Source organism: Pantherophis guttatus, chromosome 1, assembly GCF_059756535.1.
Source record: "Pantherophis guttatus breed Tessera chromosome 1, ASM5975653v1, whole genome shotgun sequence".
NCBI classification, from domain to species: Eukaryota; Metazoa; Chordata; class Lepidosauria; order Squamata; family Colubridae; genus Pantherophis; species Pantherophis guttatus.
In genome coordinates, this window is record NC_142063.1 from 248,254,766 (window position 1) to 248,275,277 (window position 20,512).

Sequence of the window (20,512 nt, forward strand, 5' to 3'; positions counted from 1 at the left end):
ACTGAAAATTTAGCTTTTGTGAAAGCATCTGATATTTTTTAGCAAAATAATTCAATAAACTCTATTTTCTGATCTGGAGTAAAGTTGCTATATATTATTTTCTCATATGTAATTTTTTTTCCAACTGTATTTGCTTGGTTATGGTGCAAACCCTTCATATGTAGACAAACATTTGCACTGCGGGACTTTCATCACCTAATAAAAATTCAGAAATATTGTAATCTTAGAAAATATTTAAGTATCAGAAATATAACTATCCATAATCTAAATTCATTAATGAAAAATAAGCTGATGAAAATGTATACGATGTGTTTCATGTTTTTCCTGGAGGGATCTCAATTTCATTCCATCTCAGCCACTTTTTTTTTTCCATTTGAATTCTATTGCGGCTTCATTGCTTTATCAGTTTAGCAATAATAGAAGTAGACCCTTTGGCAACATGTGTTATTAAAAAAAAGTGTTGATCACAGATCTCATTATTAATGTAGTTATAAAAATAGTCAAGCTGGATTATTATCTCACATAAATGTTATATGGAATTAGTCCAAGACCAAGTGAAGGATGTTCGTTCTCCACTCCATAACGATGATGAAAATGCATCTTGATGCTTTAAAATACGTTTAATGTATAGTGGTAGTGTTATTCCATGCTCAAATAGATGTAGACATCTTCCATCAATTTCAGAGGTAAAATTTAGAAAATTTAGAAAAAAAGAAAAACAGCACCACAGGATGGAGTTTCCCTGAAATTTTATTTTTGTTACTTGCTACTATATATATATATATCAGGGATGAAATCTAGCAGGTTCTGACAGGTTCTGGAGAACCGGTAGCAGAAATTTTGAGCAGTTCAGAGAACCGGCAAATACCACCTCTGGCTGGCCCCAGAGTGGGGTGGGAATGGAGATTTTGTTTATTTTATTTATTTATTTGCTTCGTCAAACATGTATCTGATAACGGATACAAGTATAAATATGATTATGAATACATGAAATGGATACGAATAAAAGGGAACATTAGGACAGGGATGGTAGGCATGCTGATGTGCTTAAGCACGCCCCTTATTTTGCAATATCCTTCCTCCAGGAGCGGGGAGGGAATGGGGATTTTTGCAGTATCCTTCCTCTGCCATGCCCACCAAGCCACACCATACCCACCAAGCCATGCCCACACAACCGGTAGTAAAAAAAATTGGGTAGCTATATAGCTATATATCAGAGATAGATAGATAGATAGATAGATAGATAGATAGATAGATAGATAGATAGATAGATAGATAGATAGATAGATAGATACAGGGGTGAAATGCTCCCGGTTCAGACCGTATCGCCCGATCTGGTAGCGATGGAGGCAGGTGGTTCAGAGAACCGGTAGCAAAAATCCCTGCTGCCCCCCCATGCCCAGCTGAGCTGCACAATCATCAGAGGCATTTTTTTTAACTTTTAAAAGCATTTTTTCTACAACCTCTTCAGCCGAAAAAATGCTTTAAAAAAAAAGTCTCTGATGATCTCACAGCTCAGCTGGGATCGTCAAAGATCCCAGCTGAGTTGCCTGATCGGCAGAGGCTTTTTTTCTATTTTAAAAGCCTCTGACGATCCAAGCTGAGTTGCCTGATTGTCAGAGGCATTTAAAAGAAAAAAAGCCTCTGCCAATCAGGCAACTCAGCTGGGATCGTCAGAGCCTTTTGAAAGCATTTTTTTTACAACCTCTTCACTGAAGAGGTTGTAGAAAAAATGGTTTTAAAAGTAAAAAAAAAAATTGGCCATGCCCACTCAGTCACATTACCCACCCCCCCACCAAGCCATGCCCACAGAACCGGTAATAACTAATTTTAGATTTCGCCGCTGGATGGATGGATGGATGGATGGATAGATAGATAGATAGATAGATAGATAGATAGATAGATAGATAGATGAGAGAAAGAGAGAGAGAGAATCTCCACACAGTAAAAGCAGGTAAGTCTAAAAATGCAGCCAATATTCCTGGACATTATATTCTATGGTTACTGATTGAATTAAAAAAAAAAAACCTAATATAATGGAGACTCTGTCTTTTATTTTGCCAGTACCAGCAGCATTACAAACCTGAAATGGAGACAAAATTATGTACTATCTAGGAATCCAAGAATCCCTTCCATGAATAAAAAAGTTTCATTATTTTTCCAGAAAACTAGCTGAAGATGAGATTTTTGTTGTTGCTGCTGTTGTTTTCAATCCCAGGACCTTGTTGAACTCTTCTTCTGGGATTCAGTCCTAAATCTTCTGCAGCAGATTTTTGAGGCACATTGACGGGGTGCAAGGTAACTGATGAAGTGATCTTCTTCATTTCTTCAAGCAGTCTGTTAAAAAAATGGACTGAGAGTGAGGGCAGGCAAAACAAAGCATTTTTTACACAACACATAATTAACTGCGGACTTAATCATCAGAAAACTTAATGATGGCCATTAACCTGAACGGCCTTTAAAGAGGAATTAGACACATTCATGGAAGACACATTGATAAATGCTTGCACTGCCTAAAAATATTTGATTGGAACTTTAACAAAATAAATACTAGATGAAGATGGGACTTCGCCCAATCCAAGGTCAAATGAGTGAATGCTGTGGGTAGAAATCCAGTTAGCAATCCTAGTCCACCACTTATGACTCCACTCTATTTTTGTTCCTTGACTTGATTTAGTTGGCCTACTTCAAGCCTACAAGAAATACTGTAATTCTATTTAATTGATGCAGCTACTGTAACTGAATTTTGAAAAACAGAGTGTTTTCCTTTCCCTGCTTCTTTTATATTTATTATCATATCATATCATATCAATAATATCTAGAAAGAAAATAATATTTTCTTTCTAACATATTCTTCCATTCATGTTTTGCTAGCTGTCACATATTTTCTTGTATGATCATTTCTATAGTTCTTTGCAGTTTGGCCAGAGGGACAAGCAAGAAAATCCTGCTTGCGTCCTGGCCATCTGCTGCCTGACAGGATCCCTATCTGAGCTCCTGGACTGAATCTCATTGCTGGTGTCAGGGAGTTCCTACACTATCTCTAGCTAAAGTACAAATACCAGTCTGGTACTTTTATTCCCTCATTTCTGTGAGGTTAGGGGAGTATTAGCCAGAATGGCATCCCTTGGAATACATTTGTCCTGAAAGTTTTACTGGCTATGACAAAGACTGAATTCTTCTGAAAAGTTTTTAAACTTAATCTGATGATGACACCATCGATTTGGCCTAAGGCACAATCAAGAGATTGTGAATTCTACTCCAACTTTGGGCATGAAAGCTGGCTGGGTTACTTTGGGTCGGTTAATCTTTCTCAGCCGAACCCACCTTACTGTTGTTATTATTTGTTCTGAGAAAAATAGGAGCATTAGGTATGCCTGACTCCTTGAGTTATTTATAAAAATAATAAAAGCAGGATATAAACAAGCAAACAAAAAAAAAAACAAACTACTGTTCTTGGAGAATAAAGTCCCTGAGTGATTACAGTGATTACCTTATTCTTATCGAATATGACAATTGTATACATGTCAGCAGTCATTGCACTTTGCCCCACTCCTATCTTTTATCAATGGTGAACATCCAGCATTCAATACTCTGTAACCACAAATATGAAAAGAGAAAACAGAAATCTATTCAACAGACCTTGAGGCAAAGGACTGAGAACCTATCTAATAAAAGAAGTGAACAACAGCCAGTGACAGACAGACAGACAGACAGACAGACAGACAGACAGACAGACAGACAGACAGACAGATATAGGTACAAATGATAAATCTAAAAGATTTAGTTAAATTCAGATGATTCAATGTAAGCATTGCTTAACTCTAGACTGACTCTGGGCAGCTGATGATTTAAAGACAAGGTAAGAAATGCAATAAAGAGAACAAAATGGCAAATTGGTCCATATCACCTCCCTATACAAATATATCCACCATTGCACCCTTTACCCATCTCAGCCCAAGGCCTGAAAATCTTTAGACTTTCCAACACACAGTCAGGTGGGAGTTGCATGGATCTCAGGTGGAAGCTTATTTTAGAGGGGAGACATCTTAACAGACAAGGCCTGTTTGGTATGATATGGGTTTCATGGATTAAACAATGCCATCTTTCAGGATCCTGACATGGACCTATTCTATAGCGGCATCTGTTCTCCAGAATGAGGTTCCCAGCAAAATTTGAACACTTGCCCAATACTGATGTTTTGAAGGACCCTGAAGTCCTGGCTCTTCAGCCAGGTCTTTGGTCAGAACAATTAGTACCCCTTTCTTCACTTTCTTCATTTCCATCAGTATTTGTTTTTCTTTCTCTGCTATCTTTGTTTCATTGGGTTTTTTTTTCATGTATTGTTATTAAATGTTAATAATTTGTAAACCACCTAGAGTTGCTGAGAGTTGGGTGGCATATAAATGAGGGGGAAAAATGGAATCGCTACTAGATTCCATCAGTTACAAGGCATCCAGTCTCTCTCTACTGGATTCCATGCTTGAAGCCGCGTAGTTCACCCCTTAACCTTTCGATGAATGGAAAGGAAGCAGCTCTTTATTGGCAAGAAGTCACTGGATCACTTTTATTTGCAATGGGAAATTCAATTATTTCAAATGCTCCTGTGAAAAATGCATCTACCTAAGTTGCAAAGAGCAACATCTGTCCCGGTTTTAGCTTTAACAGCAAGATGTTGCTTCAGGGTAACTCTTTAAGATGAAGACTGCCTTCAGGATTAGCGAAGGCTTTGAACTGAGGGAGATGCTCTCTCTTCAAAGCACCGCTTGTTTTTCCATCCCGCTTTTAGAAAAGCAGAAACTAACAATTGCCATATTTTTAATACTACTTCAAGGAACAGCAATCCACTTTCCTTCTCCCTCTGCTCATCCCTCTTTCTCTCTCCATAAGTTTTATACAGAGGATGAATGTTATACAACCATTTTTGTTAATCTGAAAACTTTCTTCTTTTTATCTGGTCAATAAGAAGAAAAAGGAAGGCTAGGGAATCATTTTATATCTTACATTTTCAAACAACAACAGCAGCGACAACAAAATATCTCACTTTCATGTGAGATGAATGGCTATACAAATATGATACATAAGTAAATAACTAAAAAGCCAGTGAGATAGATGTCAGTCTTTCAGAAGCCTCAGAGAAATGTATTCCAAACTATGACTGCTTTTCAGAGTTCTTGGAAAATACTGTTGCCATCTAGGAATTTGTTGGGGAATCATTTTCATTGTTACTGTGTGGTTTGTGATGTGAAAGCTGTAAAATGAGATGAGCATGGGAATCCATTTCTAATTGCTGTGATGTACAGTAATTCACTTCTGCCTAGATGCGGCTAAGAATCTTACACATTATTCACGAAGCTGCCTCATCTTCCAGTTCCCATTTACAAATCTATTTCAGTGTATAATTTTTGGCCTATGTTTCTAAGTGGAAACTGTGTTAATAGGAGGCTTTTCCATGCTACACATTGCTGCAGAGAAAACAAATACTGTGCTACAGTAGAAATGCTGGCCTGCCAAGTTAAATTTTCATTCATCTGCTGTAACTGTATTACATAACTTTTACAAGCCTGGAAGATCTATTACCCTCCAAATTACCATCTCATTAGCAAGTAGCAAGGTAGAGTTTTCTAATAGGTTAACAAAGAATGAGAAAAGGTTATTCAAACAATAACATTCAAATGCTCTAGGTTTAAATTGCTAAAGATCATTTCTCAAATCTGAGACATAAACTGTTTAATTTGGCGTTGACCTTTAAAAATCATACAATCAAGTGAATTAATTTGATTTTTTTTTTTGCTGGAAGAAACATCTAGTGCCACATTCTGTTTCCAAATATGACTACCAGATGTGTCTAGGTATTACAAGGTCTCAATTTTTGTTGTATGGGAACTGTGAATGGCTCCATGTTTTGTATTGTTGATTTAAGAGTAGGATGATAACTCAGAACTTGAAAGGCCTCTTTTGACATATATACGTACACATATCATGATTGAAACTCATTAATAAAGAATTGAAATTTCATTTGTGGTGTGGAAAAGCTAAAGAAATTCATATATTCTCTGAAGTATTTATTTGTCTGTTTACTGGCCTTTTATATTGCCACATAAATGGCTTATGGCATGGAAGCATTGGCTACGTGCATTTTTTTAAACTTCTTTCCTTTAAGTGTGAATAGAGAGTGGTACCATTACTCAAAAGCACAGGAAATTCAGAAGCAAAATGAGGCACTAATGGAGAGTTACATTTCCTGTTACTCTATACTAAGTCCTGGAATGTGTATTTCAGAACAATGATCTCAAATCAATGAAACCTACATTTCACTATCTTGTTTGCAAACTGCAAATATTCCTTTTGACATAATGGTTGCTATTATCCTTGGTTAGAAATGGTATCTAGCTAAGACAGATTGCAGCAGATAATAGCTGTTAGTAGCAGTCATAAAAATATAGCTATTAAAAAAAGACTAACCCCCCATTCTAATTGATATCATTTCCCTCCATTATCTTTAATTGCTGCTATTTCGTGTTCACTATACAAATCCATTTGCTTCTCGACTTAGTTTCTAGAATGGATCAATAGCAACATTTAGAAAATATAGCAAAGAACACTACTGTAAGATACAAAAAAGAAAGAAAGAAAGAAAGAAAGAAAGAAAGGAAAGAAAGAAAGAAAGAAAGAAAGAAAGAAAGAAAGAAAGAAAGAAAGAAAGAAAGAAAGAAAGAAAGAAAGAAGAAAAATCACCCATAGTAGGACAACACAACAGCTCTGGGAGTCTAACTCAAGGTCACAAATTTACACAGAGCTTTTCACATTCCTCAATTTTTTTAATCAGAGAAAAATTGGCAAAGAAGTTGTGTTTATTAGGAATGTGCAAATTGTTAATTTATTTTCCTTTCTCTTTTATTTACATTTAATGTTTCGTTATTTTCACAATGTTGTAAATGAAAATTTTGTGCATGATTTTCTACAGTATATGTAAATGCTGCCCTAAATAGTTCCTGAACTTTTCAATGCAAAATAGTAATAGCAATAGCACTTAGACTTAGATACCACTTCACAGCCCTCTCTAAGCAGTTTACAGTCAGCATATTGCCCCCAACAATCTGGGTCCTCATTTTATCAACCTCATATTGATTTGATAAAGAAATATATATGCTAGTAGATCTGACAACTCCTATTTTTTCATCATACATGCACACATACTCTGTTTCTCTCACCCTTATATACAGTACTTTTACCGTAAAATATTACTATAAACATGATCATAGCTCATCCAATTTAATTATTGTTTCATCAGTGAATAAAGTAGTTATTAAATGGTGCTATACAACTCGTGTGATACTGATGACCTCATTTCTAAGAAAGTACTAACTTCTTTTTATCATGCAATTTCTGTAACATGAAAAATTACAGAGACAACCTTTGATGGTTATGCTAAATCAAACTTGTTAATATTGAACAGCAGAACAGCTGAAATGGAAGAACTCTTGGATACTTACATAGGTCCTTATGAAAATGGTTAAGGATATTGAATAATGCCATGCTGTCCTATTAAGAATTTTCAGGGGATATGGTGTTTATTGGTGAATAATCTGATATGAATACCAAGTATGCAGTTATTTAGTGTCAGGAAGCTTATTAACTTTCATTGCTATGTGACTTTCTTAGCTTTAAAAATTTGTTTTGTATAGAGCATCCGGTAATAGGATATTTTTTAAAAACGATCACATGTTTTTCAATTGTGCCCACATCATTGTTTGGAATTCACACAGAAAAAGAATAAGGGAAAAGCACTCTGTCCAAAAAAGGAGCAATTTATACAAACACTCTGCCTCCAAAACAGTCATAGGAATATGGAGATATAATTGACCCTTTTCTGTTTAGAACTCCAACAGATACCTTGCATTGAAACACAAGACACCAGGATCTAAAAGCAATTTCTACTCTAATTTAGGACAAAACCAAGCTAAATTAATTCCTTGGGTTATGAGGAAGGTCTTTCTGAGATCCCAGGAGGAAGTTGTATAGTATAATATATAATAAAGACTGTGGAATACTAGAAATACATGTATAGTTTTTGAGAATAAAAATATAGCAGTGGAAAAATTCCACAAGAAAAAAATTCTACTCTGTTCTACTGGGAAATGTTTACACACTGCAATTTGCTCTTTATTTATTATACAGATGCCCATCTTATCAACAATTCCCAATCAAAATTTAAAACAACATACAAACCCTTAATAAAACTATAAACCTAAACAAATTAAAACATTAAAAACAACAAAGACCTGTTTTTGTTGTTGGTACAAGGTCAAACTTCTAATGTGCCATTATCCAATCTTATTCCAGCACTGAGGGGAACGGACCAGGTTTTCAAAGCTTTACAGAAAGGCTAAGAAGGTAGAGCAGCGGTGAAATGCACTTACCTTTGCTACCGGTTCAGGAATGTGAGCGTGCACGCCTCTTCTGCGCATGCGTAGAATCTTCTGCTTATCTATCTGGATCGTGTGAACCAGTAGCGCCAGTGGCAGGAGACTCCGCCCACCCGCCAGGATGTCATTAGGTCCCATTTTTGACCCTCTGAGCTGTGCATGCACAGAGCCTTCTGCGCATGCTCAGAAGGTCAAAAATGGTAGGTCCCGGTGGGTAGGTGGACCCTCCCACCGCCAGCGCTACCGGTTCGAGCGAGCCGGATAGATCCGGCCGGATTTCACCGCTGGGGTAGAGGTCTGCCAAACTTCAGGGTAGTGTTCCATAGGGCAGGGGCTGCCACAAAAGGGCACCTTTCCTAGCTCCTATCAGAAGACAACATTTAAGGAAGGGGACTAGGAACAGGGCCACCCAATAATATTTATTTATCATTACGTCTTACTTTGAATTTTGTGGCAGAGCTGCATGGCAGAACTCTGGACAAACAATACATGGAAGCAAAGCCATAAAGAAAATGTATCTCTTTACTGCCATCCAGTGATCTTCCAGAGTTTTGCATACCAGGTCTGGTTTGCAATGTTACTTCTTTCTTTCTTTCTTTCTTTCTTTCTTTCTTTCTTTCTTTCTTTCTTTCTTTCTTTCTTTCTTTCTTTCTTTCTTTAAAATTGGGGGGGCTCCCTCACAGAGGGACATTTCCTACTTTCTCTACAGAATTCCACTCATGAAAAACAATTTGAAATACACAATTGTGTAACACTCTGCAAAAGAGAGAAATTGCTGAAGGATTTCCCCATTAGATACATGAAATAAAAGTATATATGGTTATCATTAGTTCAGGGGTGCTATTCAGCAGGTACTGGAGAACTGGTAGTGGAAATTTTGAGTAGTTCAGAGAACTAGCAAATACCACCTCTGGCTGGCCCCAGAGTGGGGTGGGAATGGAGATTTTGCAATATCCTTTCCCCAGGAGTCAGGAGGGAATGGGGATTTTGCAGTATCCTTCCCCCGGGAGTGGGGAGGGATTGGAGATTTTGCAGTATCCTTCCCCTGCCATGCCCACCAAGCCACACCACACCCACCAAGCCAGGCCCACAGAACCAGTAGTAAAAAAATTTGAATTCCACCACTGCATTAGTTGCTTTTAAAAAAACCATAAACATTAAATTTGGCATCCCAATTATTGACCTTTTATACAGCAATAATGTTTTCCTGAAGTATCTTGGGAACGCATACTTTTATTTTTAAGATGACATCACACACTTAAATCACAGTTGTGCTCATTCGGGGAGAGAGCGTTAGCATTTAACTAGAATTTTGTGGACATACAAAGCCAATAAAAAAGATACCAAAAGAATGGTAAATACACATATGGTGTTTGTTGCTTTTTCAGTACCTTGGTTGTTGAGACAGTTTTAGTAGCAGGAGAGCTAATGAAAGTGAGAGAAAAGAGAAAACAAGCCTAGAAGCACAATGTCGTGAGCAAACAGAAGACTTTCCTGAAAGTTGACACACAACGGTGCAGATAATGATGTGCAAATATTTTTATGGTGGTATAAAAAGATCATGAATAGAATGAACTTGATGTTTTGCTCAAGACGTCCTGCTTCTCCAAGAGCTGCTTAGTTGTCCAATCATGGGGCTGAAGACCATCTCAAATTTGTACAGCAAAGTTCTTACAATCATGGATGGGGTTTAAGCTGCACTTTTTAAGCTGACAGGTTGCGATAATGATCTAATGATCTACAGTTCCTTTGATTATTGCAATATGTTCCTCTTTGATATTTTATTAATGGAATTTGATAGTGACATCTTACTATTTATTCAGCATCCTAAAACTAATACAATCGCCCTTTTTGTAATGCTGATGCTATGACATTCTTTTTTTAATTCCTACACTATCTTCATGAGCATTCTTAGATTAAGTGTGCTATTTGAAGGTCCCATAACTTTGTCTTCCCAGCAATCTTTCCTTATATCTTCTACGTCCTCTGATTTGTATTTCTCAATTTTTGAAATTCTCCTGTTTCCCCCCCAAAGACTCTACATTTTCTTCAGTCCCCTATGCTTCAAACTGCCTCTTAAGGCATCTATACGGCATCATAATCTCTCTTTTATCTCCAGAAGGAACAGAGAAGGAAGTGAGAAATTTTAAAATTCAATAGATTCTATGGAGGAATTGATTTAGCTAAGGTGGAAAGAGAGGCATATAATTGATTTAAATGGCTTTAAAACTGATTAGTCAAAACAATGGAAGATAAATTGGAAGAATACGAATGGTTTTTTTACCCATCCTGCTATAACTGATAAATTATTATCCCTCTAAATTTATAGGGACTATATATCTGAATCCTGGTCAGAACTCTTATTAAGGGTTTCTCCCTGGCAACACATGTCCCACTAGGAAAAACAGAATTAGGAATTGATTTGACTTGAACTTTTAAGTTAAGATCTCCTATATCATAGCCAATAATACCTTGTAAATTTGCCTGGTTTAGAATATAATTATTCTCCCAAGGGCAATAATGCTGTTCATGTATTATCTAAAATCAAGCCATCCTTCTGACTTATTCCTTCATTGATGTAATCGGAATAAATAGGTCACATTGCTTAAAACAATTATGGCTCAGGGTAGTTATTGTAATTATGGGTGCGGGTATGAGGTAATGAAACAACTGGAACAATATAATGAAGTTCAAATTTCTTATACAGAAAGACAAGAATTAATATATTAAAAATAGTCTGGTGATGGGTTGCAAACAAGAAGAGTTAGCCAAGGGTTAATTTAAAATACACAATTTTACAATATTTTTATTAGGAATCAAAATGACACAAAAAACCATAAAAATCCAAATATACTATGTTCTGACCCAGGTCATAACTTAAATGGAAGTATCTATGACTTCACTTGAGGCAGAATGAGGGTGTCTAACTCCCCCATCTTCAAGTCAAATCAATATTTATGATCCATACCAAACACAATAAAAGATCAGCATACAGTATGATATTGATAAAAGATTTTTTTTAAAAAAATGCAAGAAAATACCGAAACATTTAGCAAATAACAGTTGATAGCATTAAGAAGGAACCAGCCGATTCCTAACATCTACAACTAAGAATCTTGCAACTCCTTAGAGGTCTTTGAAGAGTGGTCACTCAGAAGAAGAGTAATAAGCTTCCTATCACAATCATTATGAGAGTTATTAACAAGAGGAAGCATTAAGCTTGATCACCACTGGGACGTTTTACTATTACATATAAGCAGATTTTACCTCCACAGAAACAAGTTTGGCTTTTGATGGGAAGTCTTCAACTACTTTCACAGGTAGCCCTTGACTTACAACCATTCATTTAGCAACCATTGGAGGTTACAATGGCACTGAATAAAGTGACTTACATCTGGTACCCGCACCCAGCCCAGCATTCCCATGGTCACAATCAAAATTCATGTGCTTAGCAATTGGCATGTAATTATGATGGTTGCAGCATCCTGGGCCATGTGTTCACCATTTGCGACCTTCCCAGCCAGTTTCCAACAATTAAAGTCAGTGGGGGGAAACTGGATTTGCTTAACAACTGTGTGATTCACTAAACTTCAGTGATCTGCTTAACAAACATGGCAAAAAAGATCATAAAATTGGGCATGATTTACTTAACAATGGAAATCCTGGTCCCAATTGTGATTGTAAGTTAAGGACTACCTGCATATCTACTAGCAGCCATTCTAACAGGTGGAACCCCAAGCCAGGGTAAACAGTCTTTTCTGTGGACCATATAAGATATTACAGAAGCTCTAGGCTCTAGAGCCGTGATGGCGAACCTATAGCACGGGTGCCACAGGTGGCACGTGGAGCCATATCTGTGGGCACATGAGCGTTGTCGTAGCTCAGCTCCAGTGTGCATGTGTGTGCCGACCAGCTGATTTTCAGGCTTTCCGGTCCCACCGGAAGTTGGGAAACGAGGGATGGGGAAGGCCATTTTTGCCCTCCCCAGGTTCCTAGAATGCCTCTGGGGCTTGTGGAGGGTGAAAAACAGGCCTACCAGGTCTACTGTGCCAAAAGTGGGGGGAGCGCAGGAGTACCACACACATACGCGGGGGCGGGACTCATTGAATTATGGGTGTGGGCACGTATGTGCGCATCCCCCCCCCATGTTCTCCCCACTTTTGGCACGTGACGGCAAAAAGGTTAGTCATCACTGCCCTAGAGTCTAGGGAAAGATCAAGGATAAGGAGTGTTTTTGCTACAGAAGGGATGGGAAAGTTTGGATCTGTCATTTAAGATAACTAGATCCTAAACCCTCTGCTTTAGTTCAACTAATTTTTTATCAAGTCCCAAAGCAGCTAGCACTGACACGGTAAGACTGCAATGTGCCAGATCATCATTAAGTCAATAGTCAAAATCCTCTGTAAAGTTCTATATTTAATTTTGGAATTCAGCTAAGCTGTAAAAAGAAAAACATTTAGAGCATTAAGCAGCAGCTGTTTTCTTTGTCCTATGATGTTAGGTATAACAAAACACAAAACATTTCTCTGCACAACCCTGAAAAGGGTTATAGTTGTTTTAAATGTCTCATTAACTATGTGATTACTATCTTAACATAGCCACCACCTTTTTACTTCTTAACATAGCCACCATCTTTTTAAGGCTTCCTTAGAAGCATAATAAAAGATAGATTATGTTTTAATGAACTGTGGAGAAATAGTGTGCTTGTCTTTATGAGTTCCAAAGCACTTCTGAATCAATTTCAAAACATCAAAGGGTTGATATTATATAAGATGTTCTTGCTGCCAGCTTCACCTATTACAGCATAACTCATCTCCCAAAGCATGCCCAGCCCAACTATATTTTCAGTCCATAACCTCCATCTCAGGACTGACTTTGAGCTACACACTTAGACATTATTGTTCCCCTTATCCCTGTTTTTATAGCTTCTTGCTCAATAAAGAATTGTGGAGAATGTGAAAGCTTCATATTGTGTTGGATTTTACTAGTTTGTTTAATAAAAGTATTATCTCACAACGCATTTTAGACCGACCTCCCCCACACTGGAACAACTTGGCTATGATTGCACTGTGTATTTTGTGAGAATGTATCTTCAGCAACTGATTAACCATTAGATGGTGATGGTTTCTTCTGTTTCTTCATTTGTGTTACAGCATATGAATGATGCCAGAGCATGATGGTAAAATTCTAGTCTTATGTCAATACATGAAGAGAAAAAGGAAACTGAAGGAAGCAATGTGTAGATGCTTTCAGAAGTTCAACCTGAAATCCTAAATCAATCAATACACAATATAGCCCGCTAATACATGAAGAATGAGGTCACTTGTTTTATGAAGTCTTTAGTGAGCCACCAGGAAAGTGGTTCTTCCCCAAAGATAAATATAGAAGAAAGCAAGGGAAAGAAGTTATGCTACACACTAACACCTTAAGACAATGCTGTTTATTTTTATACATTGTTTTTTCATACAAAAGTCTAACAAAATGGTTCAAGTTAATCTATACACTTGCCTGTAGACTATAAGCAAAGGACTTCACATGCAGGAAGCATCTGTCGATGCTTGAGGGCAAGGGTGAAGTGGGAAACAATGGGGCAGTTTAAGAAAGAATGATTGACTCTAGGAAAATAAGGAAGTTCACACTCAATGTGACATCCAAGCTTTAAATATGAATTGCAAGAAATCAGAAGGGAGAGATAACCAGTGCTTTACCCATACCATACAATTCACGCAGTGTATAAACAAATTCGGATCATTTTATTTATAAAAGTGGAGCAAAAGGTTGTTCGGTTGTGGCTGTTTGCTCATGAGATTAAAGGAAAGCAGGCTAACAATACAATTTTCTATGTGCCTATTCAAGGTTAGGAAAGTTACTTCCTACAGAGTCTAGAATTGCAAAGAGGTTATTTAAGCACTGGTTAACAGAGCTGTGTAGTATCAGTCTTGGGCCACTTAGATCACTTAGTTGATAATCCACCAAAAGCAATAATTGTGTGAGTGGGTGTAGATTAACACTGTGTATTGTATGTATTGAATTGTAAATTGTATATATTGGCAGAAGCAGCAGTTGTTCCATGTTTGCATTAAAATAATATGTGATTTGCCTTCTCCTTGAATGGCCAATAGAAACTTTGCTAATATGATAACTATGAAACATATAGCTAAAAATTATGCAGGCATTTTTAGAATTCGATAGGCTGCAGAGCCTTGCATTGGGAGGATTATTACAATATAAAAAAAACATAGGATGGTAGTATTGTATCCATTGAGGCCTAGCCATGAAAACCTTTCTCTTTCCTCAAGACTATTTTGAAAAGAGCAGAAGCAGCATCAAACAGAAACAGGGCAAGTGAATGTATCAAGAAAAAACAACCTCTTTTTTTGTGGTCCTCCCAATCCTGCTGAAATCATACATCTGGTAATAAATCACTGTCAGATTTGCCTAAACTTGCAACAGAGGAAAACTTAACAAAGGAAAAGCTGAAAAGGCTTAACATGCCCCAAAAGACACTCCTCTTCTTGAAAGACCAGCCCCACCCAATTACATTATTTGGTGATCTCATTGCCCTACTTGGAAAAATGTATTTTTTAAAGATGGCTTCTGGCCACTAAAACTTTCCCCACATATGGCACATACCACAGTCTTGTAAAGAGTTGTTTTATTTTGTAAATTCAGAATAGCAAACTCTGGAGAACGCAATGACACAATTTCCTACTTGGCAAAACCTGGACAACAGGGTGGGATAATCCACCGAAACCAGAGTTGATGATGCTGACAGAAAATATAACTGGAGTGAAAATGGATTGTCTGTGACCCATTAATTCCTTGCCATCAGTGATATGATGCTGTTACAAATACACCCACTGCACCTGCAGGCATTGTAGCACAGCGGGACATCCCTGCCAATGACCTTTTCATCGCCCAACGCTGTATTTACAGAGTCAACTAACCCGAGTATGGCTGCGGCACAGCTGTTTTCATTCTCTTGTTTGTGGGTGGCTTTCCATTGCTAGCTTCGCCAGGATCCTTGAAAGAACAACAGGATGAATCTCCTTCAGGGATACTTGCAGCTACATTCTTTTATCCATCAGCATTTTCAGTTTTGCAGTCCTTGAACTCTCTAACCTTGGAATCCCTCCAGTTTAGCAAATATGAATTCATTTCATTAAATGTTGAAAGAAAAGAAAGAAAAAGAAAGAAAGAAAGGAAGGAAGGAAGGAAGGAAGGAAGGAAGGAAGGAAGGAAGGAAGGAAGGAAGGAAAGAGGGAGGGAGGGAGGGAGGGAGGGAGGGAGGAAAGATAGGCAACATTGGGTCAGTGCTTCATACAGGAATCATACAGTTCTCCCTCTCCTGTACACTCCTATACACTCTTCTCCAGCCTCTTGGCCCTTTGCTCACCCTTGTGCATGCTCCCTCACCCAGCAGCAGCAGTCCTGCTGCATTTGCACAGCTCCCCCTCCCCCCACCCACGACACCTTTCCGGAGCATCACTGCAGTGCTTGCTTAACAACTGGCAATTTTCACTTAATGATGGCATCAGGGACTGCAAGGATTGCAATCACTAAGCAATGTGTTTATGTGACATCACACATTATGACCGTATCACTTAGCAATGAAAATTCTAGTTTCAATTGCCATTGTAACTCAAGGATTACCTGTATACCACCTCTTAAAATACCAAATACTACCCTTTATCTTTCTACGTGCAATTCTGTGTTTTAAAATTTTTACTTCCATTTTCGCAACTTAAATAAGCATTCTTCCTAAAGTATCCATGTTTAACTGATTCCTCTGATTAAGTTAAATTTGCAGGATGTTGTTCCATTTTCCTTGTCAAACATAACTACCCAAGACTTCATTATATTAATGTTCAGATCCACACCCTCATTCCTTTATACTATCTGCTAATGTTCACTGCCAATCATTCAGTTTCTCACCCAACAACAAATTATCTGCATATGAAAGCAAGCGCGCACGCGCGCGCACACACACACACACACACACACATTTGTGTTCCCAACCAACAAAATTCACCTCAAGCATTTATGGATGTTCACCTATAAATACCTTGAACAATGAGGGGGGCATCTCCTCTTACTGTCTGTCCCGTATCGAACCATTGGTTAAACCTACCCTTTATGATCATCCTTGCTTTATATCTATCATATAGCACACATACTACAGTCAGCAGTTAACATTGCACTCCATACTCATGCAAAATATTTCATAATTTTTTGCCTATTCATTTATCATATGCTATTTATAAATCAACACACATATAATATATTTTTATCACATTCATACATTTCTCAGTGACCCCCTGAAAGGCAAAAATCTGGTTGGCAAACCTCAGCTGGCATGCATAGCTCCCATTTTGCTCATTGTCACCCTTTCAATCAGAATTCTATCAAATGCATTCCCAGGCACAGTAATCCCCTGTAATTCATTCATGCTACCTTTTCTGTTGAACAGGGAACCAATAATGGAATTCATTCAATCATCAGGCACAGATGCAGCCTCCCACACATGCTAAACAGGTTGTACGGCCACTCCATAAACAAACCACATCCATATTTTTAACACTGTCATGATCTCTCCCACATTCAGAACCTCTCTTCACCCTTGTATCTTTCACTAAATCTCTAATCTTTCATCATGATCAATCAATCATGTTTTAGACTAATATCCATTCATTTGCCACATGCACACATGAATAAACTTATCCTTAAACCTTCTATTCAAAACAAGCAGACTTTTTTTCCCCCTAAGCAGATGCTCACCAAATAAAAGCCCACTTTCATTAATTATTGTGTCTCTGAAGGACCCTATCATTTATTCTGGAGTCTCTTGCCTTGTTGCTATCTATCTGTTCCTGTCAGTTAATGGATATTTTCCCTTGAATTGCATTCATTCATAATCTCACACAATTTCTCTTAAAATTCATCTCTATTTTTATCTATTATCTATTATCATCTCTATTATCACTATTAACTTGAGAAGAACATCTAAGGAACCTACAGATTTCTGCTTCCATTCACATCCACAAAACCTGTACAATGATATCTCATACTTTCTAATGTATATGTATAATTCAAACCTTGTTGCTGGTATCCTTACGATTTATATTGACTATTTCCTAATATGATTTGATTGCTTATTTGTACCCTATGACTATCATTAAGTGTTGTACCTTATGATTCTTGACAAATGTATCTTTTCTTTTATGTACACTGAGAGCGTATGTAACAAGACAAATTCCTTGTGTGTCCAATCACACTTGGCCAATAAAGAATTCTATTCTATTCTATTCTATTCTATTCTATTCTATATTTTAGTCCTTTCATTTATAACATGCTTTACACTTTCATCTCAGTGCCTGTACTGTTTAGCTCCATTCCCTAGAATCAGATCATCCTAATTTAGCTCCATGGCTGAAGGACCTAGGAAAAGCACCTTTTCTGTTGTAATGTCTCCTTCCCACCTGCTCCTGAGACCTATGTGAGTCCTTGAAAATTTGGCTTTGCTCCCAGGGCTGGGGATAGGGTGGTTGTTGAGCTGCTGTTACTTTTGAAACATATTGTGTTGTTCCATTTTGTGTATTGTTCTTGGGGGATAACACAGAGTGTTGTGTTATTATAAGTGTTCATGACCTTTTGCTCTTTTTATTGCTCATGACTTTTAAAAGGATCACTTCAAGTCAGGCAGCCTTTAAATCTAATTTTAAAAAATAATAAAAATAATAAATTCAGTCTTATTGCATCCTTCCTCTTTCTTTTATCTTTCTGGGTAGCTCTTTTTCTTTCATCCATTCATCCATGCTCCTTAAGATTTGCCACTTTTAGATTCCAAATTGCAGCTTTCCATTTGCGATGGTTCTCTTTATATTAGCTATCATGCTTTGGTCAATTGAGAGTTTTGCAAGAATACATGTTAGTAGCAGTAGTAGCACTTAGCCTTATATACCGCTTCATGGTGCTTTACAGCCCTCTCTAAGTGGTTTACAGAATCAGCATATTGCCTCCCCAACAATCGGGGTCCTCATTTACCCACCTCGGAAGGATGGAAGGCTGAGTCAACCTTGAGCCTGGTGAGATTCAATCTGCCAAACTGCTGGCAGCCGGTGATCAGCAGAAGTAGCCTGCAGTACTGCATTCTAACCACTGCGCCACCACGGCTCATAGTAAGATAGACAAAGTATAGATTATGTTACCATCCATAGTTATACCCATGCAACACACACACTTTCCCTATTGAAGGTAAGAACACTACTATTCAATTTTGACCAGCTTGGATTGTATCTCACAAGTGCCAGAAAAGTGCAGTTTTGTCTAAAGAATGCCTATGCTTTTAGATGCGGGCTAGGATTTGTAATATAGAGACTACCTTACACGCTAATATATATTTTGCCCACATCCCACTAACTTGGAAACACATGCCTTGTACCCAAATATTGTAACAATGCCTATGACATTTTACCAGAATACCAAAATAGTACACTGAGCAAGAAAAAAATATTAACGTTGGTAGCTTCACTTGGGCCAAAACTCAGTGTAAAACTATGCTAAATTTTCCAAGCTGGAAAATAGATAATATTCTGCAAACTATTGGGAGTATTTTCAAGAAGGGGATTGCTGATAGAGATTCTTCTAGAAATTCACTGAATTCCCTGTTATTCTTTCTATACAGTTTTTGTTGGAAAGGCTCAGATAGCAAATCAAACTTTTTCATCTGGTGAAAAATATGGGATTATTGTTCCTGTGCCATAAAAGGGATTTGTGGTGAATCTTAAGTAAGAAACATATTTTTGTCCATGTATTACTAGTAAGGAGATATGTTTGTGTTTAATGTGCTCTAAAAGTCATTCTCCACTGTCAAGACCCCAGAGAGGTTAGAAAGCATGGAGTCTGAGTTTCAGAGAGAAGATTTCCTGTCAGTGAGAACAATTAACTAGTGGAACGGCTTGCCTTCAGAATTTGTGGGTGCTCCATCACCTGAGGTTTTTAAGAAGAGATTGAGCAGCCATTTTTCCAGAATGGTATAGAGTTTTTTGCTTGAGTAGGGGTGGGAACACCTCCAAGGTCCCTTCCAATTCTGTATTCTATTTCTCTCTGGAAAGCAGGGTGGTATCTCTGCCTGCAAACATCTACAATCCAAGAAGATCCTGGGAAAAAGAGGTGGCAACTCCTCAATTTGAAGCCTTCTCTTTCTGTTTTTCATGCCCTAGATTGGAGGGGAAAACATAGTTGCTTACACTGTTCAGTTAAACATTTTTATTTAGTTTCCTCTAAGTCTCCAGAAAAGCAAATAGGAGGGAGAGGGATGATTTCCCTAGTCCTGTGTGAATAGATCATAGATATAAAAATGTGGCTAGATACAATTATGCATTAATCAGTGTGAGAAATATGTATTGTAATTCATACTTAGCGTGAGGAAAGCCTTTTATAATGCCTGTGGCATAAAAGCAATTACTGCATTGGACCAGGAACATATATACAGAAAGAGTTTCATATTTATGTCTGCCTTATCAGGAACTGTTCAAAGAATAAGAGAGCTGTCCAGCAAAGATCACAAGAATCCTGGCAAGATTATTTACTAAAAAGATAGTATATTATTATTGTATCTATGAAAAATAATTACAGCACTGATTCATGAGTTACAATAAGCAATGAAACACATATATGTTCCATATATAAAATTGTAGTCTGGAAGTAGTTGTTTAAAGAGTGGCTGTCAGCTTTGGAAGCAATATTAGGCCGGAAGCTTCCATGCTGCCACCTTCTCATGTGTGGGAAAGTAGGAGGGGGGATTTAGTAGAGGGGTTGTCTTTAGACATAATAGCATTCTTCCTGTTGGTCAAGGTCAGGGCGATCCTGCATCTGGAGAAGGAGTGGTCAGAGTGATGTCTCGAGATGGGACCGATGGTGATTGGAGCATGTGATCGACTGAGGAGTGAGGAGATGGTTTTGGGGGTTTTGATTTACTGAGGGAAAACCCGGACCTCTCAGATTCAGGTTTTCCCAGATGTGCCAGTTTATCTGTTCTAGTAAATAGAACTTTGAAAAATGCTTGCTTCAGAGTTTTACTT

At 37.7% G+C, this 20,512-nt stretch overlaps 1 long non-coding RNA gene across 1 annotated transcript in view; it reads right to left on the reverse strand.

The window, feature by feature from the left end:
* Positions 1-2,034: 2,034 nt before the first annotated feature.
* LOC132711061 (uncharacterized) overlaps positions 2,035-20,512 on the reverse strand; it is a 123,232-nt gene continuing 104,754 nt past the window's right edge. The window contains exon 2 of the long non-coding RNA XR_009621828.2: positions 2,035-2,337. This is a non-coding gene — a long non-coding RNA (uncharacterized LOC132711061). The remainder of the gene's footprint in view (positions 2,338-20,512) is intronic.